This window comes from Haliaeetus albicilla, chromosome 13, assembly GCF_947461875.1.
Source record: "Haliaeetus albicilla chromosome 13, bHalAlb1.1, whole genome shotgun sequence".
NCBI classification, from domain to species: Eukaryota; Metazoa; Chordata; class Aves; order Accipitriformes; family Accipitridae; genus Haliaeetus; species Haliaeetus albicilla.
The window spans coordinates 41069058-41092057 of NC_091495.1; the positions used below are offsets into that span (position 1 = coordinate 41069058).

At 38.5% G+C, this 23000-nt stretch overlaps 1 protein-coding gene across 1 annotated transcript in view; it reads left to right on the forward strand.

The window, feature by feature from the left end:
• LRRTM4 (leucine rich repeat transmembrane neuronal 4) overlaps window positions 1-23000 on the forward strand; it is a 576595-nt gene that overhangs the window by 223619 nt on the left and 329976 nt on the right. The window contains exons 5-7 of the mRNA XM_069801084.1: window positions 11861-11981; window positions 14071-14170; window positions 22442-22513. The gene's annotated coding sequence lies outside the window, so the exon portion shown is untranslated. The remainder of the gene's footprint in view (window positions 1-11860; window positions 11982-14070; window positions 14171-22441; window positions 22514-23000) is intronic.

Genomic DNA, 23000 nt, shown 5'->3' on the forward strand with positions numbered 1-23000 from the left:
CGCTATTCTAGGCCCAGAGCTGAGAATGCACCCAGTGGTCCACGAGCCCATAGAGGAGGAATTCTAATGAGATCTGCAGATGTTTCTTGTGTAGCAGTTGACAGAATTGACAAAGTGTTTTGCTAAGTGAGAAGGAATCATCGGTTTGTGTTCTACACATGTCTGTAGCTAATGACTGGGTGGGTCTAGGTTTCTTAACTGATCCTAGTTAGCAATATGAACATGGGGACATTTAGTCTTTTTAGAGGACTTTTTAAAAAATGCATTTTATGTACCTTTTGAAGACTTACACTGTTCTGTAAATTGCTGTTGCAGAGTCTGGTCGTTGGGAAATTTTTTTAACTTTTTAATTGATACAGCATTGAAAAATCTTAGAACAATGGAAGTACGCTTTGGCTATTGCCTATCAAATTGTTTAGTATTTTGGATGCAAAAAAAAGACCAAAAAGCGGTCACTTTAATGAAAAGAAAATGTTTGGGGGTTTTTTGGTCTTCATTATGTTAAAATTTATCTTGGAGCTGGAGGCAGAGGAGTTGTGCAGTGAAAAAATAAAAAAAACACTTGGGAGGAGGGTAATTACAGTTATTAAGCAGTTGGCTAGTCTCTGCACTTCTACTGTGAAGCTTTTGTCTTTGCACTGTCTACCTGTCTCACTGGTAATTAGTTGTTTAAGGTCTGAACCCAGGTCTCCCATTTGAAATCAGTGGAAATACTCTCCTTGAATCTTGCCATAAATGTTTGATCCTGTAAGAGCCTTTGATTTAAGGGGCTGCTGGTTGTTTCAGTGAGTGTTCTGTGACCATAGAGCTTCCAAGACGAGTATCAAACTGTGGCAGATAGCTTGCATGTTAATTCAGTAGTGTGTTTGGGGTTTTTTTTGGTGGTTTGTTTTTTTTCTTTTTTTAAGCAAATGGCTGGAGTGTTACTGTGCTTGTTTAAAGATAAGTACTGGAGTTCAAAAACATAAAACTAGTCACTATCTCAAGAGAGATTAACCACTCCTGCATGACCAATTTTGCAATATATTTAAAGAAACATGATTTTCAAAAGAACAATACACTGCAACAATACATTTGCAACAATATGAGAAGTGTTAGATTCCCATCTTGGGTGCTTACGGAACACTTGTAACCCAGATTCATGAACTGGGTGTTCTGGTTTACTCATCTCTGTAACAATGATAACTAGTGTTGTATTCTTCATATGAATATTACGAGAAATTTTCCTTCTTAAACATTAGGAAAAATGTTTTGCAAGCTTGCAAAGTTCTTCAAGAGTCCTTACTACTATAGCAGCAAATGCGCAGCCCTTAGACTGTTCAGAAAATAATCCTATGAATATAAAAATTACAAGGGGTCAGAAACAGGATTCTCAAATAGGTTAAATAGGAATTTCACTGAAGGCAGTGAAGCTCTATTTTCCAAGGCAGGTTCCTGTTGCATCATTGAAAAATAGTTTCATCTAGGGTTTTTATTTTTTCAGCTAATGTTGGTTTCAGAAATCTCTAGTTCACTGCTGCAACTTTCCCAGATTTGTCTCTTAATTAACTGGCCCACATGATCTCTCACATTCTAGACATCAGAGATTTTTCCTGGAATAAGGAAATATTAAAAAGTTATTTGCAGTCATTCAGTGTTTCCTCCCCTAATGGATTCTATGGCACTTAGCATGCACTTACCTTAGTTTTTATCTCACTGCCCATCGCCCTAGCATCTGAGTTCTTCCCATCAAAAGTAAAATCTCTTTCCCTGAAATGCTGATGATGAGAATGGACAGGTTGTTTGCTTTAGAAAAGCAATAAAAAGAAATCCAAAAAAGCAAAGCTTAATGAAGAGAAGCAGTTGCACTTAGGAGAATTAGTGCTCACAAACCAAGTCGTAAAGATGGGGTTTGTATTTTAGATCTGAAAGAGATAAGGACTTTTTCATTCACTCATTTTCTAGTGTCATAGATTTTAAAAGGGGAGAGTCTGGTTTTCCTTTTGGTGACATAACATAGCTGGTAGAATTTCTTCCAGGTTTGGTTATGGTTCTCTTTGAGAATTGCCATTGGAGTGGTGCAGGTCCCACAGAAGTTCCCCTCTCTCATGCTAAGACAATTTTCTTTTAATTTACTTTTCTGTAAGAAGCCAGGCTTCTGGAAGGGGCTCCAACTGCAGCAGAAAATGGCCATTCTCCAGGTTACTGGAAGCGATAGTCACACTTGCAGTATCTATGTGAAGACTTTGAGGTTTTAAAGACCTCTGTTTTCATTGCCTTTGGATCATGTTCTCTTATACCTGAGGAACTGTAGACTCCTATGGAATTTATGGAGCACGTCAAGCCCACAGTTTAAAAGAGAAGTGCCAGATACTGCTTTGAAGACACCTATCAATCTTTTCGCTTGTGAGCCCAGTGTTTCCAGTATCTGTGTATTTCTTCTGAGAATTTGTGAGCCTGTCCTTTCAGCAGGTCCTGTAAGCTAAACCTGTCCTATAATCCATCCTTTTCAGCTGGAAGACTGAGGCACAGAGATACTGAGTTGTTTCTCTGAGAAGAGCATCTGTGATAAAAATGGCACTTGAACTCACGTCTCCTGTTCCTTAGTCCTTTGAATTTAACCAAAGCTGCTGCTTTAAACCAAGCCCTTTCTGACCTTTTCAAGAGATCTCAAAAGTTTACTTACCCCTAGGGGTGTTGTGAAGCTTAATTAATGTTTGTAAAGTGCCTTGAGTTCTTTGGATGAAAGTGCTTTGGATTATTAATATTAATAATAACAGATGAGCCCCTGAAACATTCTAGTACAGTAGAATGAATTAACATGAAACAAGCAATCAACAACAACAAATCAAACCAGTAATGCCGTCATAGCCTTGGGCAATGCATACAGCTGGTGGTCTGATAGATGTGACAGATGAATCCGCTGATGTTCTCTTCAGTCATTTCCATTGTAAATTAAACTGTCTCCCATATCCTCATAACAGCAGCGTTTTAGCCAAAAGTCACCTGCAGCATTAACTTGCTTTTTTCCAGTTGAGGCTTTTTTTTTTTTAAATCATCTTCTACAGGTCATGTTCAGACATGACATAAGCTGATACATAACTTTTGGGGGTATTTTGGGGGGACTTACATAAGCTGTGGCAAATTGGGCACCATTCCCGTAGTCACGTTGGCCCATGTACCCAAAGAGAGACTTATTCCTTCTGCAGTGCTTTCACCACATTCACCTGGTGCATATACTCTTGAGGGAGGGTTGCTCCTTCTACAGAAGTGTCAACAAGCAAAATGGACAAGAAAAATAACAAGAGAAAGCAAGGCACAGAGACTGGATAACTCTGCCAATGCCTTTCAGTACATCAGAGGAAAGGTAGTATATAGGGTCCCTGGTCTGTGTCGAGTATTGCAGGTACTAACTATGGTATTTCAGCTGTTGTGACCTCCTTTCCTTGCAGAGGAGCGTAAAAGAGCCCAAACATAACTGAGAGTGAAATCCACAGTGCCCTTCTCATATAAGCATATACCATACTAGTAGAAAACAGCTGCTTCATACTTGCACAATCTGATTTTTCTTTCAGTCCCCTCTTCCTGCTATCATCAAGATGCAATGAGACAATATAAATTTTTGTATATAAATTACAAGCTTAAAAGCTGCCATAACCTAGGTAGATCGTAATAAAAATCTGTTATGTAGAAAAATAAATGAGGAAGCCTTAGGGCAATTTCCCTCAGAAAAAGTATGGTAAGGAGTATATATTTTCTTGGACTATTGAACAAAGAGTTGGACTGTTAAGAAAAGTGTATTAATGATTTATGTAAGGTTTTTGGAAGAGGGTCTGCTTCTAAGGTGTGTATTTTGCATAGTTCTTGTATCAAAGAGCAATTGGTACTACTATAATTGCTATTAGTCATAATGGAGAGATTCACTCCATGGAAAATGCTGAAGTTTCAGGAGAAACTTCATTTGTTTTTGGAACAAGTTTGAAATTTAACTGAATATGAACACCAAAATGTTTCTACATTGGATTTGTATGGGTGTGTGAAAGAAAAAGAGAACAGGGAAGGAGGGAATGTATGTATTCAGTTTTTCCAAGTCAATACCAGTATTCTCCCTGAATTTCTGTGAGACCTGTTCACTGAATTTATATGTACAGCTGGGAATCTGGCAGCCTCATTTGAGAAATATTTTATTTTTTCATCCTGGCAACTTTTGCTTCACTATGTGCAAATCTTTTTTGGTTTAGCATGCTTGGCATTATGCGGGAGCTGACCCTGAATTGTACTGTTTAATTAAGATAACGCATATAGAGTGAAGATCTAACAATGGATGAACAATTATTTTTAACCTTCATGCCTCTTCCCAACAGTTTCTGTATCAGCCCTGAATATATATATATATGAACAACCCTTATTTTCTTTTTAAGGGCTGACTGCTTATCCCATTGGCCGATTTTTCATGTGTTTTTCCAATGTGATCATGCAAAATCAAACATTCACCTGTCCATATGTCATTAAGCTCCATCTGTGTGTGTGTGTCCTGGCCTTGATTCTGTGCCAAATAAGCTCAGTGAGCTTATTGTAATGTGATAGAGCAACACCAAGAAACATGTCTTGATGGGTAATATTTGGGAGAGGCCAAAAGGAGGGACACTTTGTCCTTTGGCTCAATTATCATGAATTGTAGTGAATGAGAGGTAAATGCTGCAATGTGGCATAAACAACTGAAAAAGCACTGCTTTTGTATATGTGGGAAGAATTTATTTATTTTTAAGTGTACAGGTTTATATCTCTGCTATTCTTATTGCCCAAGGATTGCTGTTGCTCATAGTTACTGCAGGCAGCACCTCATTCTGAAGTGTGCAGAATGCAGTCCCCCTCTCCTTTCATCACCATCACTCAAGTTGTCATGTACTCTGGAAGTTGAGGTAAAGTGTCCTACAACTTAACACCCATTCATGTGCTTTGAAAATGCCTTGTTTCAGCTCTTCTGCACAGCTCTGAAGAGCAGGACTTCACACCACAAAGCGTAAATCCTTCATTACAGTGTTTTCCATTGTGAAATTATTTGCTTGTTGACATATTAGGTCATTTATTTAATGAGACAGGGCAAGCCCTCTGCTGATGCATTTCACCACAAACTGATTGGAAATAAAGTCACTAAAGTGCTGTGGCAAGATATTAAACCTATAATTATGGTAGTGGCCAGCTTTTCACACAAGGCACTGCTGGCAAGCTTGTGGCTTTCTTCACTCAATATCACTTCCAATTTTTTTCTGAAGTCCAGCTTTGCTATAATGCACTATTGTGGGTTATCTATTTCCACAGCTTGATTTAATCTCATTTACATATGCAGCAATATGTATGGTATTTGTTTTCAATTTATTTATTCCTTTTTTGCTATGTTAAGGTTTGGCAGCATGTAGTCTAGTTACTTGGTTAGGTTCTTGTTTTTATTGGTTCTAATTCCCACTAATAACCATCCCCATTCTTCCTGCCTTTTAATACTTAAAAATAATAAACGTAATAAGGAAATTAAAAATCAATGCTGATTAGGTCTGTTAATTTTAACTCATATTCCAGATTCCTTTGCTATTTAGTTGACTTTGGCATGTGTGTCTTTGAATTTTAATTTAGTCATACATATGCCTGTTGATTAAATTGCAAATATGGCATCTCTTATTTGAAGATAGCAATGTCACTTTTTGCTTAGTTTTGCAGTACCATTTTATGTCTGTTTTGATTAAAATGTAAAGAGTGCAACATGGGGAGACTCGGAGGACTGCCCAAAGTCAAATATCGTGTCTGGAGGGGAAAACGATGCACAATGGGAAGGACTCAAGAGAATCATGGTTGTCTTGTAGGCACAAATGCTTCATCTGTATTTGATCCATTAGAGAAAAGTCTCCTATCCCACTCCTCCTTCTCTGACTTAACCCAATTGTCTTCTGAACAGCTTTATGCTCTTCCCATTATCTCAACGGTCTCTGTACAACCATGTCCATATGCCCACAGTTACCCTGCCATAGATGCAGTCAAAAGACTCCTCAGTTTGCTACTGATTTGCTTCATCTTTTTTCCAGTTCCATTAGCTAACAGAGCAGCTAGTTGTTTTTTCTTTTTATTTTTCAAGTGATTCAAGGAACTTTTTTCCAAATGTATCTTAGTTAATATGTATCAATGGTTAGCGCTCTTTCTTCTACTGCTGTATGAGTTGCTATGTTAGAGTGACTAAGATTCCCGATAGTTTGATTTTATTCTGTCACAGTATGCAGATTGATTTTTTTCCTCTGAGGTCATGCCAACCTGTCCTTTCTGGATTGTTTGGTTGTTTGTGTTTTTTTGTTTTTTCTTTTTTGTTTTTTTTTTTTTAATATAAAGCAATAAAAAAATTGAACACATGCTAGAACAAGTGTTGGAAGTCACTTCAGTTATTAGCCAGAATACACACAAACTATGGCAACTGATGTATCCAAAGATGCTTAAGATACAGGTTTATTTTCTACTGATTTGTAAGAAGTTATTTCATATGTATTCATTGAGTTTCCGGTTGGGGAGTTTAATAAAAAGCTGATCCTTCAGTTCAGCATTTTCTGAAGATCAAGTCCAGCAGTTTTTGGTATTTGAAACAGTTCTGAAGTCACACACACCCACACCTCCACCCCCAGTAAACCCAAAACTCAAGTTCCTTTTCAGTCACCTTCTGACAGCAGTCTTAACTTCAGGCACTCAAATGTTTACTAGTTTAAAAAAAAAATAAATTGTGGTTTGGAAAGACATTACTGTTATTTTAAACAATTCTGGCCAACACAGATTAGCTTTTAGCAACATCATATTCAGGATAATCAGGATGATTACATGAATATCCAGTGTTTTCTATTTGAATACTAAATAGCCTGAAATTCAGCAAAGGATCTTCCATTGCATTATTGGTAAACTGTTTTTTTCTTCATTTCTTACTATTTGAATTGCAATAGAAAAAATAAAGTGGGCTAGGAAGTGTCTGAAGTCAGAAACTTATCCTTGTCCTTCAATTTTGTGGCAAATAATTGGGCCCTGAAGGAATTGGCTGTTCAGTTGTTCTCTCGGCTGTAGTATGTGTATGTTGGCTCTGTTTCTTATAGCTGCCTCACAGCAATACGTTTTGGCAGGAGCCCTAAGGACTGACACCTCAGAGGAGGTGGGGGCAAGAATGCTTTAAGTTGAGGGATCAAGTTAATGTGATTCCGAGCCCCGTTCAATGGGGATACCCACAAGGGAAAAAACTCCAAACATTGTAGTAAATTCCGTTTTACTCTTAGGAGGGTAAAGTCACTGACAGGTTTTTATCGTTCACCCTATCCAGCGTTGGCTACATGTCACTCTTACTAGCCTTTAAACCTTTGAGACAAGCTATTTCGCTCTACTAGTGTGTGTATAATAAAGTGTCCATGTAAACAGTATGCATTTGGTTTGTTGGGGTTTTTTGGGTTTACTAAGGTGTTGCTGATTCAAATTTAGCTGGAATACAGGGAAATCTTTCACAACAATACTAATTGAGGAGTATAGGTCTCATTTATGAATGTGACATTGATGCTCGGGAGACCAGAGGGGTTGGCTAGTTCATATGGAGGTCCAAGTAGTAGGGAACAACCGAAGAGGTAACTCACTGCTTTCAGGGGCAGTTTGCAATACCTGACTACTCCGGCCTAAATGATTTAGGTGTGGTAATATTTGCATTCTGTTTCTTGTACGTAAACTCTGCTAACTCTGGGGCTCAGTTTCCCCGATTTGTAAAATGATAGTAATCGTTCTACTGCTGATAGATTACAGTAATCGTGTCCCTCCCCTGCACAGCGGGTGTTGATCCTGGTGGAGGGGCGTGCAGGTGCTCGATACCAATGGATTATGCTTTCCTGGAACCTCAGGAAGTCGTGTTTGAAAATTGAAATGTGACTCTAGACAAACATCTGTATGTAGTCAAAAGCAGAAAATCCTTGATCCTGTATAGTCATCCATTTTCTTCAGTGAGTCGTAGCCCAGCATGACGATCCACTAGCTAGATTTAAAATGTAGGCCTGTTTTAATGCCGAGCATTATAATAAATGGTGAATGTTATTATACATTCAGGTACTTTTACAAACCTCTTTTCATGCAGTTCTTCCATATTTTCAAATAACAACACCCAATTAAGCACTTGAATCAGTGCTGCCCTCAGCAGAGATGTAATTAAGCAGGTGTTTAAATCCCTTGTTAAATTAGTCTCTTATATTTTTCTTTCCTAATCTGCCATTACTATTCCTGTCCAGAAAAATAATGGGAAAACAAATGAATCCCGAAACCCTAGCTTCGGGCTTGTAAGGGTCAAACTATATCAGCCATGCAAAGTAGATCTATGGAATCTAATCAAATTTAAGTGAAAGAAAGCAGATTTAAATAGAAGCTGCTGGATAACAGCAGTGAATGGCAAAACATAACTTCTCCAGGAAAGAAAAAAGTTAAATGGAATAAAAATCTACTTCCAGAAGGGCATTATGTGGCACTTTTCCCAACTAATGGCTTGACTGCTGTAATTCAGAATGCTCACAAAATGCATACATGGCCTGGCCATAAAGAGAATAGGGAAACAAAGAGGTTGCTAATTCAATTACAAATGTTATAGATCAAGCTCTTTACTATTCATCCAAATGGAAATTTACACTAAATAACATTATCATGAATTGGCTCAGCAACTTAATGGACTAAAACTCTCACATCTAACAGATTGCCTGGTCTCTACTAGGTCTTGAAAATTGTCTCTCTTGTGGATACCTTTAACCAAGCCTCAATATAGTCTTGTTATGGAATAAATGAAATAAAGTCACATCATCATTTTCATTACGTTCACTTAGCTAATAGATGCATTAAATAGTTTCTGTGTAAAGTTTGGTCCTGTCATGCTTATGGCCAGGGTGGGAGATACAGGGTCTTTCAGAGGTCTGTACTTTTGGACTTTTCAGAGATGTTTGGTAAGCCAAACATGCTGATTGGAGCCCAATATTTATTTTATTTTATTTATATTTATATATATTTTTTATTATTATTATTATTTTTTTTTTTTAGGATATAAAGCATCTCATCTGGGACCCTGGAGAAATTTTCTGGACAATTCCGGTCTTACAAGTTGGTTCTTTTAGATTTCAGTACTATGTAGGTTAATTGAAGTACTTTGGTTTTCATGTTCCTTGGTCTCAAGGCTGCCACGTGTTTCAGACTATTGCATTAATATTCCTTAACGGGGGTGTGTGTGTGTGTGTTATGTATCCTGCTATCTAGTTACCAGAATTTGCTAATACTGTTTTCACCAGGATGGTAATGAACAGACAGCAAGATTGGCCTTAAGACTATTCGGGACTTAGGAAGGAGTTGCTTCTAGCCTTAAGAATATCATATATTGTGAAGGCTTATTTAAAGTAAAAACAGATGGGAGGAAAGGAGTGTGTTTGTATGCAGATGTTAACATAGATGGGCCCTACTGGTACTGGCTGATGCTGTAGCAGCTCTGCTGGTGCTGTGAAGAAGTAACCTAAAGCTGAGCAAACAAGACATTTACACATGTTTTAAATAAGTTTCTTCTGTGCTGGTTAACCATATTAGTTCAGATTGATTTGGTGGAGCAAATGAATGGTTTGGTAGGAAAGGGTCTGAGATTTCAAGGTAGTATGAAAATTATATCCTGCATGGTGTTGGTTCACCCCAAAAATGAGGCTTGTCCATCGTTAGTGCACCTACACTGAACTTCACCGTATTTCTAGCATAATTTGGATGGAATCAACTTCTCAGTGGGTTTCTCTGTTCCCACAATGTACGATGCCCGTGGCCAGCTAAACTTCTTTCAAAAATTTGGTTTGGGATTTTGGTGTCTTCTGCTTTGGGAAGTGAGTAGGACTAGCTCTCGGAAGGCAGGTGGGATTCCTTAGCCTTTAGAAGAGAAAGCTTAGGGGGCTCTTATCAGCATGTTATCTGATGGGAGGGAGTAAAAACGATGGAGACAGACTCTTCTGAGTGGTATCCAGTCACAGGACAAGAGGTACTGTGTAAAAATTGAAATACAGGAAATTCCATTTAAACATAAGAAAAACCTCTTTATTGTGAGAGTGGCTAAACACTGCAACGTATTTCCCGGAGAGGCTGCGGAGTCTCCGACCTTGGAGATACTCAAAACCTCACTGGACATGGTCATGGGCAGCCTGCTCTAGCTCATCCTGCTTCGAGCAGGGGTTTGGACTGGACGATTTCCAGAGGTCACTTCCAAACCACAACTATTCTGTGGCTCCGAGACTTAAGAACCTAATCCATATTGAAAGGCAATGAAGATAAGTGTCCTAGACTGTTAAATGGCTTTTGAAAATGAGTGTTAAGCTCCTCAATCAGTTACAATGCTGAGCGGAGGAGTAATGTAATAGCCTGAAAAAAATTGTGTTCAAGTTCTGCGCACCCTTCAAAAAGCTTACACATAAATGTATGGTTCTGGTGCTTGATACGAAACACCTCAAAACATTTTTAGTATGTTTTTAAATCCCTGAAATACTTCCATTTGTACATCTATCACTTAACTCTTAAAATAGCCTTAATTCTTTTTTGTTGAATTTTGAATCCTAGATGAAGTAGCAAAATAAGACATTCCTGCTTAGTTCCATGATTATTAAATATAGACTGTGAAATACTATTGATGAAGAGTTCATTGCTTAAAAGGTTACTTTCCTAAAAATAAGAAGGAACCAAGCAATGTTTGCTCTGCCAAGGCTCATTTCTTCTGCCTACAAGGGACAATAAGCATGCGATTTGAAAGGTCATTGGTTCTTTTGTATGCTAATAAACAATTAGTATGGCTGGGAGGAAGATGTGGCATCAACTTCTTTAGAATGTATTTCGGAGCAAATTAGCCATTCATGACAAGTTAAGAATACTGCGGCTAACATCTCCTGGATGATTTCTCAGCCATCATTTCAGTCTCTGTGAAAATATTGCTGTTTAATCAGCTCTGGCTAACAATTATTTTTCTCCTTGACAAGCACCTTCTGGGACTTCAGTTCACCCCTGAGATTTTTTTTTTTTCTTTATTGTAACATTTTATAGCCGATAAGGAAAAAGGATTTAGAAAAAGAAAATAACTGACTTTTCCTTCCAGGCAGTTATGATGTTGTATGCATATGAAATATATGTGCATAGAATCTAAATTTGATGTTACTCCAGTCATTTTATTGCAGTGGTAGCGGTGGAGTTTCACACATTCTCATAATTGCAATCCTCCCCCCTTACCCTCCCGCCCCCTCAGACACACACACACTGCTGCCACGCAAAAACTGACCATCTGGTCAACATTTAGAAAGCAAAATAACTGTGATTGTGGATGGAGGCACCTAACTTGCTCAATGCCAGATACTGCAGTTTAAATAGTACCCACAAAAGACTTGCTCTTCTGAATTGCTCCGGAACATCTGCAGGCTAGCAATCAATTTTTTTTTTTTTCCTAATCATTGGAAAACACATTTTAGACTTCCTGGAATGACTTTCACCTGTCCTATTTCTTTACTTGGCTTTCATATTAGTTCTGCCTGCCATTTTTTGGATGCCAGGGGATATTCTCTTACTAAGTTTCCAGAATACAGGAACATTGAGTCAGGATTTTTTCTTTTTCCAAATGGCAGAAAAGCTGCTGCTGCACGAATAAGTGCAACTAAGTCGGGTGGCTGGGAAAGCACAGTGTGGTAAGCAGGTGGGCTCCAAGCGTGCTTTCTGCCTGTAGTCGGGTTTCTTGTTAGAATTACTTTGGGGAAGGGGGGAGGTTGGAAACCCATATAAACCTGCAACTCCTCTTCTTCCCAAGACCATCTAGCTGACATTGTCCTTCTTGCTCTGTCCCCAGGCTTTCTCCAGCATGCTGCAGAGTCCAAACTTTTCAGCTCAGAAGTCCCAGGAGGATTACCCAGCACAACGTTTATCCCGGGCTTAGGAAGTACGCGGCTCTGAACATGGCAGAAAACGGGGTATGTATGCAGTGCATTTTTTTCCTAGATGTGAGGTGAGCTTTGTATATTCTAATCCCAAGTGGAAGAACGAGCTGTGCATGCACTAGAGCTGGACAGAGTGGAATGACTTCTACTGTGCCTGAGAAGTCTTAGACAAATGATGAAAAGTTAGCAAACCTGCCTGGTGAAATGATAGGGCAGAAAACTTGCACATATTCAGGTGAATGTACACACAGGTGTTTTCCAGTTGCATCATGGTAGAAATAGAAAGTCCTCGGTTAGCAATATCTTTGTTGAAAGTACACAACAGTTGGCTGGAGTCAAGGAGATGACTACTGCCAGTCTAGCACATTATCTTCTGCAATTACTACAACTACAAATACTGCTCAAGACAAACACTAGAAATAATGGTCACTACCTTTTGAATAGTTTCATATCTCCTTCTTTATGCAGTTCCTTTAGTCAACAAAAATATTTAGGTGCTTAAGTACAGTGCACCTCTTGTTTGTGGGAGATGCTTGTATAGCATCAAAATAGGATCAAAAATAGCTTTAGCTGCTTCTGTTTCATTGAAGCTTTCAGTTTACAATTTTATGTTGATGGTACGGGGGTCTAACTTCTCTTGCTTTTCTATGTTTATTTTTAATTAACTTTTTTATTGTTTTCAGCATACAAAGCAATCAAGTTAAAACAGTTAGAGAACATTAGTGAACAGAAATACAATCCTCCATAACGGTAAACAAGGGAACATTTCTTAGCAAGGTTGGCACAACTTGCTACAATACCTGAAAGCATTACATTGCACATAGGGCGTGATTGATGGCATATAAGCCACCAAAAGAAATAAATGACTGGGGGAAAAGTCCCTCATTAAACAGCATTTTGTAAATTAATTAACTTGGTAAACGTGATATGCAAGAGGTACAAAGAAATTGTTCTAAATGCCAGAAGAACTTTCCCAAATCCTCATAATAAAATCTAAATTTAGATTTCATTTATAAAAAGGTTTGAAAGGATTAATACAACAGTGAACAGGCTATGGATTTTCCATCCTAGGAATGACTTTGAGATTGCTAAAAGTTTGCACATGAAGAAGATTTTCAAACTTCTTGTAAAACTGGAGGGTGTGGGAGGGCAGAGACAAACACACAGAGGCTTGACCAACGTTCATCCCCTAAACAGCATGTTGATCCTGGCACTTCTGTGGCAGTGGAAGACTGAACTTCAAGTCCTTGTGCAACTTGATTCAGACTGCTTGGCTTCTGTGCTCAATCTAGCTAATACATACTTATTAGCTACCTTAATAAATTGTTATTTATAGGTTTGAAGACTAGAAGAGACCATTCAATCATTTTGTCTGACCTCTTTTACAAAGTAGGTCATGGAATTGTCATATTAATGTCAATTGATTGCTGTAATTAAGGGATTGAATCAGTGAAGACATTGCTTCGAACCGTGGATTGTACTCACATCTCATAACTTTTCTAGATGGACTACTACTGATGCTGCCACTGTGCTAATAAAATCTGTTTATCATTGATAAACTAGTCCTATAATCTCTTTTTCGTAAATAATAACTCTAAAAGTGAATTTAGAGATTATCAAAGGCTGCCTTTAATTTTGAATACTGTATGTCCAGCTTAAGGTAGTCTAGGCCTTATTTCAAACGTATTACTCCCAAATCTAACTCAAGTTAGTAAGTGCTCATTATCTGCACAGACTCCAAAGACTAGGCACAAGGTACTTTGTGCTGTACAGTCACTGACGAGTGAACTGAAAATCTAGAAATGGAGCTGGAAAATAGAAGGAATTTTCAAACTGAGATTTTGAAATTTTATTTCTCCCCAAAACAAAATGGCCAAGGAGGTTACTTTAGAATTTTCTACGTCACAAAACAGTTTGCAGTATGTTGATTGTCCTTTCCCGTGTCTTAGAATATAATCTTGAAACATAATGGTTAGGATGAAAGTTCTGAATTAGCCAGAAACAACTTGATTCTTGGACGGTTCTTCCTATTGAAAAGTCAGGTTAAAAACTTTTCCTTCTGCTTTGGCTAGAGGCAGCCTGTGAAAATTAATTTACACTGTTCTCTTATATGTTCCTTCAGCATTTATGATACTGGCAAGGGTCAAGCGTGCATGTGAATGTGGTGCTGGACAACGTGTCTCGACCTTGGACATCTGAGGGAGCAGTTTTGGTGTTGAGAGGTCAGTTACGGCTCAGTGCTTGCTTTAATTCTGGGTGCCTTTGCTGAGAATGACAAGAGTTGCCTAAATTGGCGAGATGCTCTGGTGCCTTTTTTTATATATCGGTATGTCAACTGGGAAATCACCCGAAACTAATGTGTCTGATACAGGACATCTAGGAGCTCTCTTCTTCTTAACTTTCTGCCTGACCCAGATCTGAACTGATAGCTAGTATTTAAACACTTGGTAATAATGACCAACCTCCACATTATCCAGGAATTATAATTGAAAGACAACTATTCTGGGTGCTTACTCACAAGCCTTTTTTAATGGGGTTTTGTCTCCTGATCATGTGTCTGTAGAATTTAGTTGAAAACTAAATGCTGTGGAATATTTACATTACACCCCCGAGTTTCATTGAGCAGAGAGCACTTTTCAATTCAAGAGTGAGCAGCAAAGCTTAAACCAGGCAAAGAATTCATTATTTTAATGATAATAATTTACACTTGTATGGGAGCTTTCATCCAAGAAAATACCATGTTAGAATTTTCCATTCATAGTCTCTCCAAGATGGGGTAATTTCACCTTGATAAGTACGTGTATTATATTTGCCTTTGCTGTTTGGGAAGGAAAAAAATGAAGATTATTATAGTTTGTACAGTTGAGTGTTTGTTATAGAAATATTTTGCATTTCTATTGTAGTTATCTTAAAATCTGAATGTGGTTTTGAAATACTAGTTTAAACCTATCAATACCCCTAATATGTAAAATTAGTCCACTGCTGTATACTTGGGGAAATTGAGGTAATAACCTCCTGGGTCTATTCTGTTTCTTAGTGGTTTTTTTTTCTATTCAAAGTAAATTGAAGCAGTAAGTAATTAAGCATCTGGAAATCAGGTCCCATTACGGAGATCAAATCTAGTGGTCCAACTCAACTGTGTCCTCAAATATAAAATCTTTTCTCTTAAAAGGGACTTCTCATCTGCTTAAAATGAAGCATTTGCTTAAGTGATTTGTTGAATGCAGAGGGTATGCCTAATGTTTTGTTCAACTGGAGGGCACGTCTGTAGCAAAACTAGGGATGGATGGAACTGTGCAGCTCTTATTTGTAGGGCCTGATCCAACACTCCTCATGGACAGTGGAGATTTCTTCCATGATTTCAGTCAAGCTCTTAATATCTTCTACTATAGGCAGCGCAGCATATCTTTCTTTTCTTCCCATACATGGTAAATGGAGACAATTTTGCCTCTTGATGTGTAATAAATTCCCCATACAGAAGCTCTGTTTTCTTTCAGCTGTTGTCTTTTTGGAAGCTCTGCATAAATATACAAAAGCTTATTTCTAATTTTATCTTTTTTTCTTAACGCAATTCTCTGTGCACTATTTACTTGTTTAAAAAATGAAATTGGTTTTTTTTTTCCTTTCCTAAAAAGCTGTGGGGAACCTTTCATTTAAACATGTGTAAGCAGCATAAGGCAGACCAATAACACAAAGTCAAAGCCATTTCATAGAAGGTGTTTCAGAAATGCTAATTGATCTAAATGAGCTTAGAAGGCATTTTACACAGAAAATATCCAAAATACAGGACGGATTGCAAGATACATTCGCTTAGTAATATGTTAATGCAGGGTTTCATTGCTGGATTTATGTATCAGTTTTAACTACTAGTCCTGATTATGTGATAAAGAATTTGTGGACTATTGTTGGTTGGTTTTTTTTTTTTTTTTTCCTTTGCCAGTAATCTACTTCTAACTAGTGGTTGGGAGTGACAAATTTTGATCAAACTTAAAACTTATAATGTATTCCAATTAGTGGATGGATATGACATTATTACGTCTATGTTTTTCATTATCACAAGTGTTCCACTGCTTTAAAAAAACCCAACGCTTTGGCCCTACAAAACTTAGAAAACACTCTAATGTCACCACTAAAGACGGAACGGTCAAAGCAATTAATCATTTTATTCTACTTGGCAAAGAAAGAAATAATATGTTTTCGTTATTTTTTTTTCACATGCACATCGAGTAAATATATTAAAAAAACCTCCGAAAGATAATGTTGGACTACCTACAGGAATTCATTCAGCACAGTAATATTTAATGCCTTGGGTTAAGGGATTTGTTATTGCTACATGTGGAAAAACATGGAGTAGTTATTTTTCATATTTTCATGAGGGTAACTGAGGTACAGTAGTGATTAAAGGTAGTGTTTATTTATTAAAGAAGGTGGTTACCACTCAGAAGTGTGTAGCCACTGGTCCAGGGAATCAGCTCTCCAGGCGACATCTTTGGATTGTCTAATGCAGTGGGATTCTGTTCCTTGACCAGAACTACAAATACTCCACGATTGTCCAAAGGTATTCCAAAATGCATTTCACCCAGGAAATCCCGGTTTTGCATGTTCAGACAGATTTTTCAGAATAGTGTTCAGCCCTCTTTGGAAGAACCATCTTTGGATCTGAATATTTAAGCCACTGTTGCAGGAAGATGGCTGATTGCCACCTCAGAATTTTTCTGCCAACTAACTTGGGAGGAGAGCCTTAACAGTTCAAGGATTATATTGTATATCTTTGTTGGCAGGCAGCATCTGTCAGAGAAGCCAGTCTGTTGAATTCCAGCAAATATCCCTAGTAATGTCAATCCAGAGACCAAGGTTCAAGAGAGACTTAAATATGTGGACATAACATTAACTAAAGCTCTTCATTACTTGCAAGATAAGTTTATTTCTCCCTATCCCCACTTCTTTCCTTGCTTTCTTTCCACCAGTGCCCTTATTAATGAACTGTGAAAGCTGACATTTCCAATAAGGAACAATTAAATCTGAAACTAAATTAAATGAAGTAATTCATTTACAAAATAATAGCTAACTAGCGTGAGGGTGGTGAAAAATGATTGCAAGTCCTGGGGGAAAAAAAAAAAAAAAAAAGAGTAAATTAAGTCTGACTACATTAATGTTCTTTAAATACTTCTGCTGCTCAGAAAATTAAATGAGAAACATCTTATTAGCTATCTTACATATAAGGTAGTACTGTGTATATTCAGCATGACAAGTATTACAGGACAGAAATCCTTCATAGATGTCAGTGTAAGTAAGGTACTTAAATTCTTAACTTTCAGCACCCTCTCTGCATAGAGGTACTATACAGCAGGTCTGGAGCAAGGAATGTAACATAATAAGTGAATTTAACCTTATAATGCTAGTGAAACGCAGTAATGATGGCCCTTCCAGCCTTCAAAATGTTTCAGTAAGGCTCTAAGGCTTTTTAATCCAGGTAACAGGGTAGTAGGCGTTGTCTTTGGATGTTTGAGCTGAACGTAGTTAACCACATCGCAGTATTTTCTCAGCCCTGATGGAAGGAATTTGCTGGGTCCTTCCCTGTTTCAGTAGGGTGGAAAGTGCTCACAGAATAAGGACAGAAGCAAGAACTCGTCCTAGGGGAGTTGATTCAGCAAATACTGTGGACAGTCCTCCAGACAATTGACTTTTTCAGCCTGTTAGACTTTATAAGAATAGAATTCACTTGAAACATCAGTTGCTCAAACCTTAAGTATGTCTGCCTCGTTTTCAGTGTTCTGATGGCTTTACATGGATGTGGGATTTTTTTCCTGTATGAGAAACTTCAGCCAAAGAGCTACATTTTTGGGAGCTAGTAATCCACAGCTGATACTAGGTTATTTCACATAAAATCCAGCCGCTCACACTTGTTGCCTTTGCAGTTGGATTTTTCAGGCTGTCCTTCCAACATACACCCAACATGTTGATCCCTTTAAAACCAAACCCAAACAAGATATGCAAACACTTGTAGGAGCATAATGGAAAAGAACACACATTACTTGATTTTAAGGGAAGGCTGATTTCCTGTGACCGATGCCAGCTTAAGGTTTGCCATGCTACTTAATGCATTTTTATTTAAAAATGCTTTGTAAGTTTATCTGTGAATCTCTGAAGGCTCAAGTTAATTTTGCAAGCAATTATTCTTACGGGGATTTGTAGTAGAATTCATGGCTCTTCCGTAAGAATTTGAGTTTTAGTTGAATTAATCTAAAAAACTCTAACCTTCTTGCATACATTCTCCAAAACCCTGTGTGCTCCGCCGCCCCCCCCCCGCCCAGGCTGAGGAATATTTGAAAAGGAGAATTAGAAGGAGATTTGGACCCAGGTTGAAAAAAGCATTGATTTCCTCAGTTATACTTAAGGCCCTTTACGTTTGTAAAACAAATAACCTGAATAAACATGTCAGAGAAGATTAAAACCTCATTAAAAAGTGTAAACAGAGTGCAAAGAGGGAGAGGAGAAAAAAAAAAGCTTGGCTGAATTGAATAATGGTAATAATAAAATCACTAAACAATATTGCTAGTTAAAAGTCCTGTTAAAGTGAATGTACCGTTGAGATGGGAAGCAGAGCTGCTGTTATCTAACACTCAGGACGGAGATTTCTTTTCAATAATTTGATAACATTTTAATGAATAAATTAATAACATTATCCAGGAAATGGAGTTCATAGATAAAGTCAATTCCTCGCCAGTTCCCAAATCTAATCAGAGAAGTTCTGTTCGGGGATGGTCAGCAATGATGCATGTGTTCAGCAATATTTTTCCCTGCCCACCTAGAAGGAGACACAACTGCTGAGGCTACCATTATGGCACTGCATGCATAAGAGTTTTACTTCACAATATTAATGCAAATTATGGCTTTAAGGCTGGCAATTATGCATTTTTATTTTACTGAGGTGAGCAGGATTGTTGCATAGATGCTTTAAAAATGCTAAAGAAAACAACTCTATCTTCTTTTTAAGTGATGTACTTTTAAAGACAAATTTGCAGAAAAAGAGAAATATTACTTGTTATAGAGGAAGCACTTCAGCAGATTTTGAGAACGGGATGAAGTTGTGTTAATGTCTTGCCAGTGCGTAAGATCTATTCTCAAGATTTTTAATTTAAATGGGTAAGGGAGGGGGAAAGGAGTGGAGGGAAGAAGTTAATGAAGGACAGGGCAAAATGAGTGCAGAGAAGTAATGTTTCCATAGCAAATGACAGGATCAGGAGAAGGAATTATATTTTTGAATTTAAGGTAAAATTTAATGCAAGAGGAGTACTGGAATCTGACTTAGCACAAGTACCTTGTGATTATCAATCACCTTTGTTTCACTTTGACAGAAGACTGCAACAGTAAATACTGTAATTGTCTGCCTGGCCTTTCAGTCAAGATCAAGCACTGGAATTTTAATAATAAGACCTTTATTCAAGGCTCCAGAGATACGTGGGGTAGTGATGAATGAGCGTGTATGCCTTCACAGCAGAGTTCTGTGTATGCGAGGGTGCTAGCTTGAGTGCCAGAAAGAGGATAGCTGTTAATAGTTCACTTGAGCTAATTAGCCCTGGTTCTTTCTTTTAGCTTATGAAGGCATTGTGTGATGTAGACAATCTCGTGATGCCACAACATCATTTATAACACAGTGCCCTGACAGCTCTCATCATTTCAACAGCCCACCTGACATCTGGAGAAAACTCCTCTGTATCCTTTCATAATAACAGGATGTAATCCTCATCCTCTCCAAAATATTTGTCAGATAGCTGCTCTTTGTCTAATATGATCCATGTGCTGTCAGACTGCTTCCTACTTTTTCCTTCTGCCGGGTCTCCCTAATAAGGCTTTACACACCCAACCCAGGCAGCGCATCCAACGGTGTTGGTGAGACAGCAGTACGGAGAAGACTAGTCTTGACACGGGACTACTGCAGCGAGGAAGCTGCTCCAGCGCAGGAACAAACTGGTGCTGTCGATGCCGTCTAAGTGACTGCAGCTCTTACGCTGACAGGTCTTACGTGGTTTGCTCTTCGTGAGTGCTTTTCTTCATGCAATTTGCTCTCTCACGTACTCTATACACATCGTGATTCTTAAGCTGTAATGCTAAATACAGAACATTACTTCAGCCAATGTTGAAATTTATTTAGTATTTCTGCCCTGGTTGAGGAAGGTGTTTTTCACTTACTTTGACTGCTTGAGAAAGCTACCTGGAGCCTGTCTGTTTAAAACACCTCACAAAGGTGGGTAGCTGCATTTCATACAAAACCCAGGGAGGTTTCCTGCAAAACTCCCCCAGGATTACAGAGATAACATGCTTGAAGAGATATCAAACCCATGTTTAGGCATTCTTCTTCCAGAGCTTCATCTACTCAGTCATGGTTCCCAAACCTTTTAGATATGATTCCCACAATCCTCCTGATGAAGCAGTCCACTTCCAAATGCAATCATCTTATATAACAGGACGTATTACTCTTCACTAGGAATATCGTATTCCAGAACTTACAGATTGCTTTTTGCTCCTTCAGATGTGTTTGGTGTGAAAGGACATTGGAAGTCTCTCTTTCCAAGCCAGGAGAACTGTACTTGCCTAATCATATTGTCAAGTATAGCAAGTTCCCTGCCCCGGGATGGGGGGTTCTGTTTATAAATAAAAGAGATTTATTTTCCAGCCCCAGTTAAGTATATTAACGTAAATGCTGCTGTTATACTTGTGCCCTGTAGACATGACTACTTCTCTAGGGAGAGCGAGAGAAAGAAAGGCGCATATAATAATTTGTTTTTCACTAATGACAGCAATAGATTCACCTTGATCTGCTTAACGGTATTCATTTCCTGCTAATAACTCACTATATTTAAGTTTATTCCAGGAGTTTATATAGATCTCAAGCTGCTCAGATTTGATTAGCAAGATGTCTCAAATATGATCCTGCAAATGGATCAGTCTGTATTTGGGTGATTTTCAAGCTCCTCTAGGTTAAATTTTATTAAAATGATAACTCCGTGGTAAGTGCCTTTAAGCAAAAGCTCGAAGTCTTGCCTGCGTTTGAAAAGGTATTGCGAAACAGAAAGCTAGTTCACGTTTTTCTTTCTGGGGCTGACTGGGTAACTGTAAATTTTTAGAGCAGCACAGCCTGCTCTGATTTACTTCACCTGCCAGAGGCTGCAAGGGGATTTTATAATTGCCGGGGACTGCCAGGACAGGGGCTCGTGTGAGCGCCCAGGAGTCCTCTTCCCTCCACCGCCTTCAGCCCGCACGTTCGGGCTGAAGAATATACTTTATTCCACCTCTCGACATCTGCAGGTTGAGCCCGCAGGAGGAAAATAAAGCCAGGCTGGTACCAGAGCGGCGCAGCTGCGGCGGGTGAAGGCGGTTCGAATTCAAACCCTGACGGGTGAGCGTGTTTCCTAACGCCTCCAACGGCCGTGTGTCATCTTCTAACGTAGTTATCCGTCTCTGTGTTCCTGAAAAAGGTGCCACAAAGAGAGAGGAGAACCCTCTTTGAGCGTGGAGATTTGGGTTGGGAAAGGTGTCGAGTGGAATCTTTCTCCGGACAGGAGAGGAATTTGTTTTTTAGAAGTGCTGGACAAAATGGCTGCTTGGAGGAAAGGCTGAAGGCCTTGCTGCCTTGATTTTATCCTTCCCTTTGGAGTTTGTTAGCCTCGCTGCCTGATTTTATCCTTCCCTTTGGGGTTAGTTAGCCTTATACCAACCAAGAGCTCAGCCAGAGCTCAGTTTGAGCAAAGCATGATGAGTATTGCACTGTCGTTTAATGAGAAGCGGGGTCAGCCTGGTTCATCATGGGCTTGTCTGAAAACAGTAAATATCAGCACTGTGAAAGGTAATGAAAGTGGCTTTTTTTCACAGAGGCCCTCTGCAGCAAAACAATAGTAGCTCTTCTCTGTCCTGCTGCTATTTATTGCCTACCTTCGACTTCTCTTGTCCTTCTGTTAAATGTTTCTGTTTGTGTAACTGTGAAAATCCTGGTCAGCGTTACTAGTTTCTTATGGCTCTTGCCATAAAGTTACGTGCTTTTTATGTTAAAGACTTTATAGTTGTGTGATTGTGGGGAAGTTTATTTTCATTTTAAAATGTGTCCTGAGTCCTGATGGCTGCCAGGGATGGCTCAAATACTTAGTAGAAGTTGTTTTCTGGAACAGAAGGCAAAGCAATACCTAACACTTCATGTTAGTAATAGAGTAAAAACTAGCATGAAGCCCATGGGGAAAGTTCAGGGTAGAATACTGAGGTAGAATACTTAGAAGAGGAACAAAAACCCTGTTCTGATCTTTCATAAGGAGATACCAGGGCTAATCAGGAAAGAAAGGGAATGGACAAATTAGAGATGGTTGCACAGTAACTTAAGTTATGGTAACGTTCCAGTTTATACTGGGGATATGTGATGATAATAGTAAAAACCTTACCAAAAAATTTAAAAAAAAAAAATTGCCAATTTTTTTTTTCTCCCCCCCCTCCCCCCCCGCCAGCTCATCTTTGCAATGTGGAGAAGAAAGATGGTTTTGAGCCAGAGAGGATGTAGGATGATGCTACTTGATAAGGTAAGACTCTCTTCATGCAGGAGAAAACAAATGAGTTTATGCCTTCCAGAGTCTAGAAATTAGATGGCATTTCATATTGCTTTTTTAAAACAGATGTGGTCTGCAATACTCAAGGAGAAATACTTTATTTGGCTTCAATTAAGAGAGCTTATTCTATTTTATGAAGGAATGAGATATCAGATTTTGTAGTTACAAGGTTTACTTATGCACACTTAAAGTAATTCTTGCATGTTAATGCTATTTTGAGATTTTTGTGAACATGTCCTCAGCCACAGAAATGCTACGTGATGTCTGAAGAATGGATCTCCTGTTAATTATAGTGAAGGGTATCTGAAGTAGTTCAAACTTGAAAATGGTGTACTAGAAAGGGTCTGCATTTTCGTGGGTGTTGGCAAGATTTAGCTTTCAGGTTTTGGGTTGATAAGAACAGCAAGTCTTCAGTGCCAACTTCAACTTATCTTCTTGCTTCAGCTTAACAGAGATGTAT